We start from the raw sequence: 16,218 nt of genomic DNA on the forward strand, positions 1-16,218 counted from the left end.
TTCATGAACTTTCAAAGTTTCTTCAAGTGCAGTCGCAAAAACCATCAAGCGCTATGATGAAACTGGCTCTCATGAGGATCGCCACAGGAATGGAAGACCCAGAGTTACCTCTGCTGCAGAGGAGAAGTTCATGAGAGTTACAAGCCTCTGAAATTGTCAAGTAACTGCACCACAGACTGCAGCTCAAATAAATGCTTCACAGAGTTCAAGTAAGACACATCTCAACATCAACTGTTCAGAGGAGACGGTGAGAGTCACGCCTTCATGGTCGAATTGCTCCAAAGAAACCACTACTAAAAGACACCAATAAGAAGAAGAGACTTGCTTGGGCCAAGAAACACGAGAAATGGACATTAGAGCGGTGGACATCTGTCCTTTGGTCTGATGAGTCCAAATCTGAGATTTTTGGTTCCAACCGCCGTGTCTTTGTGAGACGCAGAGTAGGTGAACGGGTGATCTGCCGGTGACACTGGTGATTTATTTAGAATTCAAGGCACACTTAACGAGCATGGCGACCACAGCATTCTGCATCGATATGCCATCCCATCTGTTTTGGGCTTAGTGGGACTATCATTTGTTTTTCAACAAGACAATGACCCAAAACACACCTCCAGGCTGTGTAAGGCCCATTTGACAAAGAAGGAGAGTGGTGGAGTGCTGCATCAGATGACCTGGCCTCCACAATCACCCAACCTCAACCCAATTGAGAATGTTTGGGATGAGTTGGACCGCAGAGTGAAGGAAAAGCAGCCAACAAGTGCTCAGCATATAAGACTGTTGGAAAAGCATTCCTCATGAAGCTGGTTGAGAGAATGCCAAGATTGTGCAAAGCTGTCATCAAGGCAAAGGGTGGCTACTTTGAAGAATCTCAAATATAAAATATATTTAAAATATATATTTTTGGGTTACAACAGTACATGTAGAAAATAGTAAAAATATAGAAAAACCCTTGAATGAGTAGGTGTGTCCAAACTTTTGACTGGTAATGTATATATATATATATATATATATATATATATATATATATATATATATATATATATATATATATATACACACACATGTATATATAATTCATATGCCATTTAGCAGATGCTTTTATCTAAAGTGACTTACAGTCATGCTTGCATACATTTTACGTAGGGGTGGTCCCGGGAGTCAAACCCACTACCCTAGCGTTACAAGTGTCATGCTCTACCATCTGAGCTAAAGGACCCTTTTTAATGTCTGAACAAGTTCATTACTGGCTACTACACCTCTTTTCCTCCACAACGCAACCCTGTAGTGTCTTAGAGACACAGCCAAGATAAACGGGACAACAAAACAATGCACAGCTGCCTCTAACACATAACACCATGGCCATAGACGGAAAGACTGTGTGGGCACGGTGAAGTAATTTAAGACACATAAAAGAGGATGTTTGACTGTTAAAAACGTTTTAAACAAAGCCTTGGATAAGACTTGGATAATCCAAGTAACTGAACAGATGCTCTAAGCCTAGGGATAGTAAGACTAGGTATCACTCCCTTATTAACTAACATCGTGTCCTTGCTCTCCATGTTGAATGAAAGCCTCCCTGATCAAAGTGAGACATTGTAATCTCTACGTTTGCTGTGCCGTGTGTGTGTTCTCTACTCTGCCACCATCCCTTGAATTTAACAGTCATTTTCCACAGATTCCAGTTCCCCAGGGGCCTGCCCAGTTACAAAATCTTGACAGTAATCCACAGATTAAATGTTTTGCGGCATCAACCCAGCCAGCAGGAACAAAAGCGCTGTGAGGAGCGGCGACTGATCACAGTCTGCTTGACCATAATGAGGGCTGGTGTTTAGCGTAGACTTGACCTGCTGGGGTCCCTCACATTCACCTCATAACTACAGCTCTTAAGGTTTTCAGGAAGCATAGAGGTTCTAAGCATTCGTGACAGCATTAACCGTGCCTTATTACCCACTTAGTTGGCTACAGTTCAGTGCAGATAAAAGGAAATCAACAAAATCCTATTCAGACAGAGAAACATGGACATGTCGAGCTTGTGTTCTGAGTTTTTACATCTTAAAACATAGATTGTTTACGTTACATCACTAATATCACAAAGATATATAGCAATACTCTCCATTACATAAGCAAGGCAGGCTGTTGAGTTCCTAGTATCGCCCTAGTTCACTCTGTAAGGCGATACAAAGGGCAGAGGGGGTATATAATGGTATTAAGTCCACTAAGGCTTAAGAGCTTGGCCTTCTGTCATTATTGTCTGTGTGGATTATTGGTTTGAAATGTAGAGCCTTGGTGGCTTTCTGAGAAAATGTGCCTCGCTTCTCATAAGATGCCTGGAATACTGCTGATATTTAGGAAAGTGTCTAATGGGCCTCGCTCACCTCAGTTCCACCCTACCCAAAACATTTTCCAGGGGTCTACAGTGCCTTCAGAAATAATTCACACCCCTTGACTTTTTCCACGTATTGTTTGGTTACAGCCTGAATTGAAAAATAGCTACATTGAGATTTTTTGGGGGTCACTGGCCTACACACAATACCCCATAATGTCAAAGTGGAATTCTGTTTATTTTTCAACCGCTTTATTATGGCAATCCTAAATAAGTTCAGGAGTAAAAATTGACTTAACAAGTCACATAATAATGTATATAGACTCACTCTGTGTACAATAACAGTGTTTAACATTATTTTTGAATGACTACCTAATCTCTGTACGTACCCCACACATACACACATACACGTACCCCACACATACACATCTGTAAGGTCCCTCAGTCAAGCACTGAATTTCAAACACAGATTCAACCACAAAGACCAGGGAGGTTTTCCAATGCCTCGCAAAGAAGAGAACCAATAGGTAGATGGGTAAAAAATAAAAAGAAGCCATTGAATATCATGGAGAATGGTGAAGTTATTAGTTACACTTTGGATGGTGTATCAATACACCCAGTCACTATAAAGATACAGGCGTCCTTCCTAACTCAGTTACCGGAGAGGAAGGAAACTGCTCATTGATTTCACCATGAGAACAATGGTGACTTTAAAACAGTTACAGAGATGAAAGGCTGTGATAGGAGAAAACTGAGGTGGATCAACAGCATTGTAGTTACTCCACAATACTAACCTAATTGATAGAGTGGGTATGCTTGTCATCAGCAAGGACTAGGGAGTTTGTTAGGGGAAAAAATGTATGGAATAGAGCTAAGCACAGGCAAAATCCTAGAGGAAAACCTGGTTCTGTTTGCTTTCCAACAGACACTGGAAGACAAATTCACCTTTCAGCAGGACAACAACCTAAAACTGGAGTTGATTACCAAGTCGACATGAAATCTTCCTGAGTGGCCTAGTTACAGTTTTGACTTAAATCGTCTTGAAAAACTTTTGTCAAGACTTGAAAATGGCTGTTTAGCAATTATCAACAACCAACTTGACAGAGCTTGAAAATGTTTTAAAAGAATAATGGGCAAATGTTGCACAATCCAGGTGTGGAACACTTTTAAGAGACTTACCCCAAAAGACTCACAGCTGTAATCGCTGCCAAACATGTTGCTGACATGTATTGACATAGGGGTTTGAATACCTATGTAATCAAGATAAGTTGTTTTTTTGGTTCTTTAAAAGCATTTTTATTTCTTTTACAAATGAATTTTTCTTCCACTTTGACATTGGAGTAGTTTTTGTAGTTCATTGACACATAAAAAAAAAAAAATCCATTTTAATCCCACATTGTAACAACAAAATGTTGAAAAGGTCAGGTGGGGTGAATACTTTCTGAAGGCCATGTATAAGAAGTGGTGTGGAGGAGGCCAATCCAGGCATTCACTTCTACTGCCCAATGCAGGAGGATCACAGTCTCCTGCTAGATTTATACTGTTGTTTAAAGCTTAGCCTGAACCCAGGACAACTCAGGGAGGCTTACGGGTAGTGAAGACTGAAGAGCAAGAGACCCATTCTAGTCTCAAACAGTCACATCGACAGGGCAAATATTGACCCATCTCTCTCTCGCTTGCTCCATCAGTGGCTGGTCCTTTGAGGGGAACCAGCCCGTCTGATTGGCAGTCCAGTGATTCACGCTTATTAGTACATCACAGAGTCATTAGTGAGGCCTGCCAGAGTTCTGCTGCAGTTACCCCGGAGTCGTCTTTATCACCATGTCAACCACTAACCTCATTTCCACAGTCCCTTCCACCAGGCATTGTGACTCTCCCAGACTCTCTCAGCCCCTGAATGCTAATGTTAAACCCAGTTGAGTGCATGTGAGTGAAAAGATTTCGTCCCCAAATCCAAAAGGCAAGGGCAGATAGTCCTTCTGGACTGTGGGGAGAGGGGGAGAGAAGTGGGGAACAATGGGAGAGGAGGAGAGGGTGAATAGGGTTGGGGCTGTCTGATCCCCCCTCCCCCGCAGAGTGGTTTGGTCTAGAGTGGCATTTGCTAGCTTTTCATTTTCTCCAGCGAGGTCATGAGTTAACCTCTCTCACAGTACAGCTATAGAGGGGACTGGGGAGCAGGTGAAGAGGAGAACTGTAGCATGACAGCTGGAAAAACAATCTCCAAACTAGGGCCACTTTGATCCAGAGAGTTTGATCTCTGCACATGAGAAACTGATGGTGTCTCAGAGAAAAAAATATCACAACTTACAAATGCAGAGAAAATTGTTGTGCCATCTTTTATTTTTTGGAAATAAACATGTGCATTTAAAAATTTAAATATATTTTTTCTCATGAATGCCCTCCCCTTTTGTGCAACAGTACCACTTAAGAGGCAATTTGCTTTATACTGCAAGCAAAGCAATTCACAGTTTACAGTTTATTCAATAACTGACAGACATTTTAAAAGCAATAACCATACAGTGTACTTAGCAGTTAGTGATCTATTTCTCCTTCATTTCAACATGTCACAGAGAAATCAATAAGAGGTCAAAAAAAGTTGGACACAATATTTGGCCTTTTGCTATTATATAATCATCAACATTATCATCTGGTATCGTGTCCGTATTTCAACCTCAGAGATGCTTAAATTGTCATCATTAAATTGAAAGTATTACATTATACATTTATATTTCATGGTCATGTGAAAACATATGAAATATCTCTACAACATTAATAAAATCCCTGAATTTTTCCATTACAGTAGTTCACAATAAAAATATCCCTGTTTTAGTGTCCCTTTTCAATATGTTTGAAATAGGAGGGATAGTCCAAGGACTGCACCGCAAAGACCTGAGTCAGCTTGCAGGCCCCGTCACACACAATGTTATCATCATAGCTCACCATAAAATGGCAAAAATACTTCTGAAACGCTTCACTTTTGCCCCATCTCAAAACTCAGAGCAAGTTGAAACCAGCTGTGTGGTTGAATATCCTTTCATCCAAATGGTTCAGTGATTACTTATTCAAGTTTCCAGTCAGATCTTTTTTCTTGGTTGGCTTCGATGAGATTCAACTAGTACTGCCAAATATCCTTCAGAGAGAGAAAAATACTATTTCAAAACCATGAAAAGCCATGTAAAAAACCTTGCTCTGCGAGAGTACCTTGCTTAGAATTAGATTTGTTATGAATGACAGCACCATTAATCATGAAGGAACAACATTGCTGTGGGTCTAGGGCGGGGATTATCAACTAGATTCAGCTGCGGGCCGATTTTTTCTTGAGCGGACGGTCGGGGGGCCGGAACATATTTACAAATCATTTGTAGACTGCAAATTGACAGCAAGAAGCACAAACCAATATAATATTTGACTAAAACAATATGATTTTCAGCCTTGCTCGCATTTGTATACAATCACGTGTGTCTCTCTCTATTATGTGTGGAAATACTAGGGAATAGACTTCCAAAATGTATAATCATTTGGAGCTGATTTCCAAGGCTTTTTACAGTCTTTTATGTCCAACAATGAAAATCCCCCCGCTCCCTCCCCCCAAAATTACTGCCAGTTGGGGAACCCTGGTCTAGGGATTTGTTAAGCTGTTGAGACTGAATGCTCCCCATTTGAGAAAGTGTTGTCAAGATGTTTCTGATTCGTTTTTATTTTCCACATTGCTTTTCTTAACAGATTACCCCAGGAAGTAGAGCTACAAAGAGACTAACAGTGATTTTCAAAGCCTGGGCACTCCCCACTGTTGACTGTGGCGGTTACATGTTTGAGCTCCCGTCTTTGGGGCATACTGAAATCACATGTAAGCTACTCTGAGCTCTATGCTGTATGAGCGAGAATCACATTGGGATTGCTCTGTTGAAACTGTACTTGAATAAACCAAGCCAAGGACAGATCAATGCTGAACCTTATGAAAATAATAGGAGGGAAAGTGAAAAAGCAAAACTGAAATCAGCCTCTGCATGGTAATCATGAAATAAGTTCAGCTTAACTACATCACCTTGAGAGGGTTAATGTTAGACATGAGGATGATAATACATAATGAATGCATATTTCCAAATGAAAGTAGATTGTCCCAAACCCCTGGATAATGGTGGTTCACAAGTTAACTAAGTTCCCTACTTACCAGCAGCCCGTAGTCCTATGGGTCATAGTACTACATGTGGAAGGCGCTGTTGTTGGAGTACGGCTCTTCTGCACTTTTGATTGGAGTAACAGCCGGTGTGACAAACAGGGAATTAACCGGCTCCCCTTCAAAGCAAACAAATGATAATTTGGGTAAATAAATGCATGGCTAAAGGCATTAATTCCTTAGTTCCTCCTCCATTGCATTAAGCTAGCTAATTATACAAACAAGCATTTTTGTGGCTGTGGGGATTCTAGCCAACACTGACAGTCAGGATAACACTGAACCCACAGGAGGTGAATGGGTCACATTGGTGGATGTCGATTGTCTGAGTAATTTGAGGTGGAGTTGAACACGACCTAAACGCGTCATTATAGTTGGAAAGGTACAAAAGGTCACTTATCGTATGATGCCTCGTTCACACAATGATACTGCGTGTAGGGAGTAGAGTTCAGAATTTGATGACAGATACAAATAATGTCCAAACCTTATCCTGACCCAGGCACTTACCAGACAAAAATGTACTTTTGCAAAAGAGGCTATGATTAAGTTAACAGCATATGATCTATTGAATACTATCGAATGCTATCAATACTATAAGTTAATCAATACTAGTTACTCCTTGATGACAGCCACTTATCCAACGCAGAGCCTTGACGCTATCCAGTGACTCACCTTGCTGATCCTGCAAGAACATTATGCTGTCTCTGTGAGTGTGGCCATAGAAATGCCCTGAGATGATCTCCCTGTAGTTGTGAATTATCTTCACAAGTCTCTCACTGCAGAGTTCTCTGACGGCCGTGGTGTTCCTGGCATAGGTCAAGTAACCCACTGGAACATGAGCAATGTTCAGGAGAAACTGCATGCTTAGGCATGATAGGACTGGTTTGGAGTCAAACCTTGCTTTAAAAAAGACATGTCAGTCTTCCGTGTTATATCCTGTATAAGCAGTCTTCTGGTGCTTAAAATCCATGCAGGACTATTCAAAAGCCCTCCGCACCTGGCTAGATATATTCCTTCTACTAAGGAATGTAGCTACAGTGCCTTCAGAAAGTATTCACAACCCTTGAGTTTTTTCCAAATTTTGTTGTGTTACAGCCCGAATTAAAAAATTATTAGATAGAGATTTTTTGTCACTGGCCTACACACAATACCCCTTAATGTCAAAGTGTAATTATGTTTTTCATTTTTTTTTATTATAATAAAATGAAAAGCTGAAAATGTCTTGAGTCAATAAGTATTCAACCCCTTTGTTATGGCAAGCCTAAATAAGTTCATGAGTAAAAATGTGCTTAACAAGTCACGTAATAAGTTGCATGGACTCACTCTGTGTGCAGTAATAGTGTTTAATAGGATCTTTGATTCACTACCTCATCTCTGTACCCCACACATACAATTATCTGCAAGGTCCCTCAGTCGAGCAGTGAATTTCAAACACAGATTCAACCACAAAGACCAGGGAGGTTTTCCAATGCCTCGCAAAGAAGGGTACCTATTCGTAGATGGGTAAAAATTTAAAAAGCAGACATTTGAATATCCCTTTGAGCATGGAGAAGTTATTAATTACACTTTGAATGGTGTATCAATACACCCAGTCACTACAAAGATACAGGCATCCTTCCTAACTTAGTTGCTGGAGAGGAAGGAAACCGCTCAGGGATTTCACCATGAGGCCAATGGTTACTTTTAAACAATTTGAGTTTAAAAGCTTTGATAGGAGAAAACTGCGGATGGATCAACAACAACATAGTAAGTCCACAATACTCACCGAATTGACAGATTGAGAAGAAGGAAGCCTGTACAGAATACATGTTTTCCTGTCTGCAACAAGGCAATAAAGAAATACTGCAAAACATATGGCAAAGCAATTAACTTCTTGTCCTGAATACAAAGTGTTATGTTTGGGGAAAATCCAACACAACACATCCCTGAGTACCACTCTCCATATTTTCAAGCATAGTGGTGGCTGCATCATGTTATGGGTATGGTTGTAATCGTTAAGGGCTGTAGAGTTTTTCATGATAAAAAATAAATGGAATGGAGCTAAGCACAGGCAATATCCTAGAGGAAATCCTGGTTCAGTCTGCTTTCCACCAGATACTGGGAGATGAATTCACCTTTCAGCAGGAAAAAAACTAAAACACAAGGCCAAATCTACACTGGAGTTGCTTACCAAGAAGACAATGAATGTTTCTTAATGGCCGAGTCACAGTTTTGACTGAAATCTGCTTGAAAATATATGGCAAGACCTGAAAAAGGTTTTCTAGTAATGACCAACAACCAATATGACAGAGCTTGAAGAATTTCAAACAGAATAATGGTAAAATGTTGCACAATCCAGGTGTGGAAAGCTCTTAGAGACTTACCCAGAAAGTCTCACAGTTGTAATTGCTGCCAAATGTGATTCTAACATGTATTGACACAAGCAACTTACCTTCTCTCAGAGTTACAAGGGATTCTGGCTTCAAGCAAGGCACTCACAGTTTGGCTGCAGCCTGGTAAATATCATTGGTGAAGGTCAGAAGTTGATCCTGAAAATAATGTTTAACACTATCTTGAAAATACAGTACATATACAAAACATGAAACAGAAACATTCTTATAGAGGTAAAATAGGCAAACAACTGCTGCCCACACTAAAAATGCATGAAGGAAACTATCTTTCAGACATGCCGATACAATCTCTGGTTTGACCCAGGGTGTCTACCACTGTCAGCATTTAACCAGATGTCTATCCATCACAGGTCATCTCCACGTGTGAAATAGATAGAATAACTGGGGCCAGTAGTCATGGTTCCCGAGGGCGGGGTACACCGGCATGTCTAGGAGGAACTTCCTGATGGTTTGAGTCATGTTGCTGATGACTTGGATCACCACGTCCGTGGACAGCTCCCCTGATGGGACATGTGGAGGGCTGTCTCTGGAGAGAGGAATAAGCTCATTCAAATAACTTATTAGAGAGAGCCCAGGGCAGAATTAATGAAATAAAACAAAGATCTGCTAATGTGTTACCCATAAATCCCTGTAATCCAGGAGTTGTCTTTTTTCACATTTGAATCAAGGTGCAGTGGCAGGGCCTTTCACCAAAGCATTTTAATTATGCTTAACAAGCATTATACATGCCAATAAAATGTCAGGCTTAACCGATTAACTGAAGATTTGTGAAATGAACTAGCTTAGCACCATACACATGCAGTACAAGTCCTTTCGTGTTATGTGTGATTAAAATGTTCAGGCCTTAGCATAGCATTTAGTCAATTTTTAGTAGCCTTTGCTATACATTGCTCTTTATTCATATGCACACCTATCTGATGCGGAGTTGTCCCCACTGGTTGAACGTTGGCATAATTACTTTATAGCACTTGGTTTTAATATCAGCAGAAGTTATTGTATGGATGATTTATGGCCTATTTGGCTGCTGTGCAAATTACCTTTTGCATTTCGGGTCGAGACAAAGCCTAGAGCCGTTTCAAGACGATACACTATACAGACATTGTTCATGCTTCAGTGAGCAAATCACTGATTGGTTGCTTATTTTACAACAATTCCATCAGTGACAATATCATTGTTAGTTATCCAATGACAGGAAGGAGGAAGCAATATGTTTTTGTTAGTTGTTTAACCTCTCAAAAGGTGCACAGGGTACTTCTCCATTAGCGTTGTATATGAAACAGGAACACGAAACCCACATTAACACCACATGTTGTTTTCCATACCATATAAAGCTACAAACCTTGTCCAGATCATAAATCCTGGCTGTGGAGCAACGTGTTTCATGTGCTGGAAAGCTGACAGGATGAGCTGGTAGAGTCACACATGAAGTTTCCAAAAAGACCAGGGTTTGAGGCTGGGACACCCTTAGAGGAGAAATACACTTTGGTGTATTCATCAGTCACATGGTAGATGGGGTCAAAATGCAGGTCAGAGATGTGCCAGAATTTCCCTGAAATTGAAATATTATTTGGCATGTTATATCAATCTATTTGATTACATGTAGGGGATTATGTAATTCATGCTAGTCAGGATTTATTAACTATAGGTAACACAACTCAGTGGCCAGTTTATTAGGTAAACCCATCAAGTTCCGGGTTGGACCCCCCTTTGAATCCAGAACATCCTGAATTATCTTATTATGGCTGCAGGGGGCGTATTGAAAAACTGGAAAATATGTGCCCATTTTCAAACGGCCTCTTAATCAATTTTTGCTCTTACAATATGCATATTATTACTACTATTGGATTGAAAACAGTCTCTAGTTTCTAAAAACGTTTGAATTATTTCTCTAAGTGGAACAGAACTATTTTTACAGCCCAATTCCTATCCGGAATTGAGATTTCCAAAATCGATGTCTCTCTTCAAGACCTTGTCTATAAAAGGGCATGAAAAGCATAAAAGCAAACAAGCTTTTGTATTGAATACATGAAATTGTGATGACACTTATTAATGAATTCGATTAGATTTTTTTTAAATCCCCTAATTTTACCAGCTAAATTGACTGAGAACACATTCTCGTCGACAGCAACAACCTGGTGAATAGTTACAGGGGATGAATGAGCCAATTGTAAGCTGGGGATGATTAGGTGACCGTGATGGTATGAGGGCCAGATTGGGAATTTAGCCAGTACACCTGGGTTAACAACCCTACTCTTACAATAAGTGCCATGGGATCATTAGTGACCACAGAGAATCAGGACACCCGTTTAAGTCCCATCTGAAAGACAGCACCCTACACAGGGCAATGTCCCCAATCACTGCAGTGGGGCATTGGGAAATTATTATTTTTAGACCAGAGGAAAGGGTGCCTCCTACTGGCCCTCCAAAACCCCTTCCAACAGCATCTGGTCTCCCACCCAGGGACTGACCAGGACAAAACCTACTTAGCTTCAGAAGCAAGCCCACAGTGGGATGCAGGGTGGTATGCTGCTGGAATATAAATTCAATTGTTTGGTAAAATATGCTTAACATTTTTGTAATTACCCATAATTCTACACATTTCAATACTTGTACTTCCAATTTTGATCATCATGATTTAGAGACTGTAAATAAAATGTGTTGATCTACTGGGATTTTTTTTTTAAACGTTCTGTTCTGTTTGCTTGGACTCACGAGATTAGTAGCCTATGGTTGCCTTAATCTTTTGCAGGCAGTTATGTTCTTTTGTTAATGTATTTGCAATTTTGATGGTATAATATAGTTTTGATAAATATAAACTCAGGAAAAAAAGAAAAGTCCTCACTGTCAACAGCGTTTATTAAAGGCAAACTTAACATGTGTAAATATTTGTACACTTTAAAAAATGACCCACGGGCTTAGTAAATATTGCAAAAGAAAATCAAATCAAATAATAGGTTTCTGGTTTTACTTAAATTGTAAATAGTACTTCATTTATATGTGTTGTAAAAGACTTGCATTTGCAAATAAAAATCCAAGGTAATATGCTGCTAAATTTGAACGAATATTTCTAAGTAACAACCATCAACTTAAAAGTATGATATTCAAAATATCATTATTATGTTGGACTGACATGCTAGATCAAGTTCTGAACTTATATTGTGCTTGGAACAGCTCAATGGACCTCGTCTTGATCTTTCTCCTCTGGAAAGGCCATGCAGCAGGTAAGGACCAAATTATAACTTGGAATGTAGTTTGGATCTCTCTACACATATTTTCGACGAAATGTAGAAAATATTTGTGGAAAACTTTAACCTCTCTGGGATACGTGGGACGTTAGCGTCCCAACTGGCCAACATCCAGTGAAAATGCAGAGCGCCAAATTCAAATAAATTACTATAAAAATGTAACTTTCATGAAATCACACATGCAATAGCCCAAATTAAAGCTACACTTGTTGTGAATCCAGCCAACGTGTCAGATTTCAAAAAAGCTTTACGGCGAAAGCAAACGATGCTATTATCTGAGGACAGCACCTCAGCAAACAAACACAGACCATCATATTTCAACCCTCCAGGCGCGACACAAAACGCAGAAATAAAGATATAATTCATGCCTTACCTTTGACGAGCTTCTTCTGTTGGCACTCCAATGTGTCCCATAAACATCACAAATGATCCTTTTGTTCGATTAATTCCGTCAATATATATCCAAAATTTCCATTTATTTGGCGCGTTTGATCCAGAAAAACACCGGTTCCAACTCGCGCAACATGACTACAAAAGTTACCTGTAAGCTTTGTCCAAACATTTCAAACTACTTCCTAATATAACTTTAGGTATTTTTTTACGTAAATAATTGATAAAATTTAAGACGGGATATACTGTGTTCAATACCGGAGGAAAACAATGTGTAATGTGCCTATAACAAAGATTACACTTCCTTCTAGCCTCGTTCTGAACAGTGCTACTTCTTCATTTCTCAAAGGAAAACCCTCAACCAATTTCTAAAGACTGTTGACATCCAGTGGAAGCGATAGGTACTGCAAGAAAGTTGATTAGAAATCTGGATTGCCAATGAAAACCCATTGAAAAGAGAGTGACCTCAAAAATAACATTCTTAATGGCTTGTCCTCGGGGTTTCGCCTGCCAAATAAGTTCTGTTATACTCACAGACATGATTCAAACAGTTTTAGAAACTTCAGAGTGTTTTCTACCCAAATCTACTAATAATATTCATATCGTAGCTTCTGGGCCTGAGTAGCAGGCAGTTTATTTTGGGCACGCTTTTCATCCAAAATTCCAAATGCTGCCCCCTATCCTAGAGAAGTTTTAACAAATATTCTTCAAGTACGAAAAGCTTTTAGCTGGCTATATTGCCAGAGTACGTTATATATTTGCAAGTTGATAAGCTAGCTAGTTAACGGCCGTGATGTCTGTATAGTTAGCTAGTGGTGGGCATGCTACTAGCTAGTAAGTTAGCAGTGCATTTACTCGCCTCGGCGCTGTTTCTAACCTTTGTCATTTTTGTGTACGTTTTATATTGACCGAAATCGCTATGTAACATATTAGCTACCTAGCTTACCAAAAAGTGCATCGTCAGCAAACATTACAGTAGAACTGAACACATGGTTCCCCTGCAATGTAATATTTGCCTTCCAGGCAAGCTAGCCAGGCAGAGACAGGAACGAACAATACGTAGCTAGCTAACTACATCTGGCTATCTAGCTAGACCTGTCCTTGCCTAAACCTTGTTGTTCATATATTCACAACATGTTCAAGGCAGCACTGCAAACGTTGACCTTGTGCAGTAGTTATCTAGCTAAATGAAATAACTGGGCTGGCTAGTAAGATAGATAACAAGTAGCTCTTCCAAGTCAGCTAGGATTGCGATGTTTCTGCTAGCTATCTAAAGCTGAAGTCATTAAAGTTTTATTTTCCTGACATTGTCATAGATTTTAATACAACTCCTCTTCTTTAGGTATAGGTATTCAGACGTTCCTGGATACTGGATGTAATATTCATATGTGTAAACATACTGAATTATAATTGGATGCATTTTACCGCCATATCATACTGTGCTATGATTGGTTAAACCACCCAAATGGTTAGGTCATGGTCAGTTTGATCCTGGTTGGCGATACGTGAACATGCCAGTTATAGCTAGCTAATAAAGAGCTACGTTAAGAAATATCCTGTAGTACTGCATTTTATTATTTTGTACAAAGTGTGCAAAACAAGACACTGGACAGACCATATTTTCCAGAATGCATTGACATGATATGTAAATATATTCAAATGTCTTTGTGTTGTCATTGTAGCTCACATTAGGGCTTGTAAGGCCCTATGATTTCCGCAATGCCGAAATGTAAACAGAATACACGGTACCCCTCGGACAGGATACACAGGATATTTTTATTACAGTAACCCAACATTAGTGTGAATAATATGTATTAGATATATACTGTATTTTTGAAATCACCCAAATGGATTGAACACATTAGGCAACAAAATGTTAACACGGAATACCCGAAAATAAAACCATTTGGGGGGAAAAAATAACAAAGATTTCATATGGTCCTATTAGTGTTTTACACAATGCGTTGTCACCCAGGCAGGTATTGACAATGTGTGTCTTCCTTATTTTAGAATGAGATAGCATATGGGATTTGTAAGTAATAATGTTTTAAGCTTTTGTAGTGCTTATGTATACACAAAAAAATGATTGATTTTATCTTAATTCCGTAGGGACCAGCGGCACATGCAATGTAAGATCTGCAGTTTTGCTGCATTCAAGTACAAATACGTGACAACCACAACATTGTGAGTGCTAAAATGGCAAAGACCTTCTCATATCGAAGACAAGATGTCATTCAGGCCTTTCCTGTGAAGGACTTCAATGAAAGATGGCCAACCCTGTTTGAACCCACTCAGGTACAAAATACAGCCGAATGAAAATAGTCAATGTAGGTAAAGAAATGGATTTAAATATTTTGTTGTCTTGACCTAATATTATCATCTACAATTCAATATGCATTAAAAGATTAGTCTGAACATTCTCAGTCTGCACAAGCTTTGGGAGGGGTTTCCAAATAGCATTCTGGCTCTCAGATCATCTTTTGTACTCATCTGTTCAGAAGATGTTTTCTCTCTCTCATATTAAGGAAGGGTTCAGAAGAATTACAAATGTTGCTCGAGTCCACCTTTATCCAGAAGCTGGACGAATATACACCAAAACTATTGGACTTGTTTAAGTCAAAAGGAGATGCTATAAAGGCGGACATGCAGAAAATCCTTGAAGTTCTGTACAGGGTATGCACAGTAACACCTTCACAATAGTATATAGGTTGTACTGTATGTATTTAGTTTCCGGTATTAAATGCATATAACATCATATTACAGTGCGACACCATCCAGGAAAGGAGAGACAGTGTGATCCATGGCCTGATCATATACCTCGGTGAAATTTTTGTATCCTTATTTATCTCTAAATTAGGTATCTTCCCTTCTTTCCCTCTCTCCTCTCAAGTTGCACAGTTAATCTAGTAGCCTAGTCTGTTATTTCTTATTTTTTTCACTCAGGATGCCGACAACACCATGATCCAAGAGAACATCATTCAGCAGGTGATGAAGGTGTTCACTGTGAAGGATCTGCACCAGAATATAGAGCATGGGATCTGCATCGAAGGAGCAGAGGTCCTGGCTGGTATTCCCAGTGTTACATGGTCATGTACGTTGCTTATGGGCCTCATCTATGGCTTAAATCTGAGGTACCCAAAGAACTGAAATATACATTTGAGGTGTTCCAAAAAGTATTCTTGGAACTTGATGATCTCAGGGTCTCCCCACGGGTCCAAGCTCTAAAGATGAAGTTACTTGTTTTCAGAGATATCTAAAGATATCTATGAGACCTCTCAAAGGGCCACTCACAAACTGTGGTCTAAACCCTACTCAGTTAGCTGAAAAGCTAGTTGCTAGATAGTATAGGAGCTACAGTTTATATGATGCTCTTTGTCAGGTGAAGTCATAAGAGACATTGTCCATTCCTGTTTAAAAAACAGCTTTGTTTTAAAACTTACTCCATGTGCACTAGTGGATATCTGAGATTATTTGTCAGGTGCAAGCTATCTGAATGTAACTTTACCTAAGGAGGCAAGATGGAGTTATACCCAGAATGCTTGTACCTGTCAAAACAATATGTGCATATGGAGTCAGGTTAAAGGGAGAATTTGGCATATATTTTGTAACAAATGTGCAATGTATGTTTTGAATACCCATGTTTTGATTAATCTAAAACAGATTGAATGAGGTTGTATTTGAGCTAAGGTTCATATT

Source organism: Salvelinus fontinalis, chromosome 27 (assembly GCF_029448725.1).
Source record: "Salvelinus fontinalis isolate EN_2023a chromosome 27, ASM2944872v1, whole genome shotgun sequence".
Taxonomy (NCBI): Eukaryota; Metazoa; Chordata; class Actinopteri; order Salmoniformes; family Salmonidae; genus Salvelinus; species Salvelinus fontinalis.